Below are 3,039 nucleotides of genomic sequence, written 5' to 3'. Positions count from 1 at the left end.
TATATATATATATATATATATATATATATATAAGTATGTATGTATGTATATTTTTAAATCCATATAAATATACATATATATACGTGTGTGTGTGTGTATGTGCAGGATGAAAGAGAAAGAGCGACAGATAGACAGACAGGGACAGAGATATGGGGCAAATAATGTGATGAGAGGAAAAGGGCGAAAAATAGGGGATGCGACAAATTTTAAAAGAAATATGTTGAAGGAAACAACGATGAGAAGAATGGTGTGTTTTGATGAAGGATTGAAGAAGAAATACTGGGAATATTTGAAAAAAAAAATGATAAAAACAGAAGGGGGCAGCGTCAGTGCAGATGTAATAAGTGAGAGAAATGAGAGAGAAAAAGGGGTTAGAGCTTTGAAAGGAAGAGAAAGACGCGTGAATGGGTTTAAGATGGGGATGGCGGAGAGGGATGGAAGAAAAGCCCTCCCCCACTAAAAAAATATGTCCGTGTGAGAGAAGAAAGGGAAGTCGGAGTTAGAAGGTGAAAGGTGGGGACAATGGAAAGAGGGAAGGTATAAGGGACAAGGGAGTGAGACGGAAAAAATGGTAGGGAGCAGAAAGTGAAATAGTGAATGTTGTGTGGGTGTATGGAGGTGGTGAAAATATGAAAGAAGAAGAAATATGAAAAACAAAGGGACCGCCTTCCTACCCGCCCCCCCCCGACCAAACCAGAAAAAAAAAAGTAATACAATTAGAATATAATTTTCGTATGGGAGAAATAGTAACATCAATAGAGATAATGGTGATGGTGTTGGTAGTTCTGTTAATGATGGCGGCGATAATAGTGTTAAGATGGCTGCCATGACTAGGGGAGTGGTTTTGCAGTTGTAGTGGTGGTACTGGCGATGACTGTATTGATTGTGACGGTGATGATGATGACGACGATGATGATGATGATGTTGATGTTGATTCCGTAGATGATGGTAGAAGTGGTGGTCATATTGATGATGATGATGATTATCATAATGACGATGCAGGTTACGAGAGATGATAACACAAAATAACAATAGTAAGAGTAAGGAGACACACAGTCGAGCAAGAAGGAGCGAGAGGAAGGATTATGGAGGGGGGGGGGAAGAAGCAAGAGAATGGATGATGATGATGATGATAGTGGTGGTGGTGGTGGTGGTGGGTGATTACAAAAAATTTGAAATCGGAGCAGATGAAGGTCACGAAGGAAATGGCAATTGAAGTTGAGGGTGTATACGTTAAATACACATCGGGAATAAAGTTGGAGCAGGTGGAATGAAAAGTGTGAGATTGGGAAGAGAGCATATACACACAAATACATATATAGCCACACACACTCACACAGTGACATATACATACATTCATCTATCTAATCTATCTATCTATCTATCTATCTATCTATCAGGCTGCCTATCTATCTATCTATCTAGATGCAGAATATAAAGCTAGATAAACATATAAAGCTGCATCTATATACATATTCCTGTGAGCGTGTGCGTGAGTGTGTATGAAAAAAATTCAAATTGAATTTTACTCTCTATTGAAATTTCCATTCCTAAGCTTAGATATCTAGAACCATTTCAGTATTTCGAATTTATACGCTTTTATGACAAAATATATCGTCTTGCTTGACTGAAAACCATCAACTCAATTTTTATCGACAATGACATAGAAAACTTTTACAATAAGCACAAGGTCTGAAATTGTGGGGAGGAGGTTCGGCGATCAGATTGACCCAAGATCTGAGCTAGTACTTGTTTCCTCCAAAAGGATGAAAGGCAAAATCGACTTCACCCATTGCAGCTTCCTCAACTTTTGTGAATTAGTAGTTGAGCTTTGATATTATTGTAAATAGGATCTATAGAGTCTGCAAAATCTGTATCAGTAATAATGTTTGTAGAATGACGTCTGGATTTTGTTGTGTCGACACCCTCAGGCGAAGAAGTAGGATCTTCCAAGACATATAAATAGAGGTAGTCTGGCCGTGGTACGAGTGTTGAGTAGCAGTCGAGTAGCAGTTGTGTAGCGGTTGAGTAGAGATCATTCGAAGGCGCTAAATAGCAGGAGCTTGAGACGTAACAGATTTTTAAGAAGCTATTGGGATGGCAATAGCTTAACCTTCCTTGCATTATATAGAAGATACAGTGTCGTACACTCACTGATTACGTAACTAGGAAACTAGTCAATTAGAAAATTTCTGTTCGAGGTACAAGCATTATACGAACAAAATGGTAGTGTTTATCGACACTTTAATGTGGGCATTATCCAAGGGACGACAATATCGCTTTTTTAACTCCAGGAAGATATCTCCTGCAGCTGGTTTATACAGTGCGATTTCCGCACTCGATATTTACTTTAAGTGGGAGATAACTCCTGCCACTCTAGCTTCGAGGCCACCAGACCACGTGATTGCGATCTAATTGGATCTCTTCGGTGGTAGGCACTGGTTTGCCAGGCATTGCAGGAGTCTAACCTCACTTGCAATATATAGAAAACACAACGTCATACAATCAGTGATTTTGTAACTAGGAAACTAGTCTGTTAGAAAATCTCTGTTCGAGATGGAAGCAATATACGGGCCATATTTTCGATTATTAAGTATTTGGTAACATAATATGTTTTGCGTTATATATTTTACATGTCATTTGTGTACAGTTAACAGGTGTGTACTAATGCTTCCCGTATTTGTTGCATTAAAGTGGTATATACCAGTTTGTTTATTGAGCTGTGACACAGTAAAATAGTTGGGTGATATTAACGTCTTTAGCGAACATTGTTTTGTTCTTGGGATGTATTTTTCACATAGACTTTGTTGCTGAAGGCAAATATTGTTGACCTTTTTAGTTGATATTTCATCACTGACATTTAGTAATTGCGTAGACATTCATTGCATCTATGTAAATGCATCCATATGTGCAAAATATGGGCACGTAAGAAGCATCGCTGAAACACATGTACGCTGTCGTAAACTAACCTTGACTTCTAGATGCCCCCCACGCATGTACCATGTCACATAAACCTACAAACACCCGCACATGCATATA

Source organism: Octopus bimaculoides, chromosome 11, assembly GCF_001194135.2.
Source record: "Octopus bimaculoides isolate UCB-OBI-ISO-001 chromosome 11, ASM119413v2, whole genome shotgun sequence".
NCBI lineage: Eukaryota > Metazoa > Mollusca > Cephalopoda > Octopoda > Octopodidae > Octopus > Octopus bimaculoides.
The sequence above is the reverse complement of the archived record's forward strand: the minus strand, read 5'-3'. Positions refer to the sequence as shown.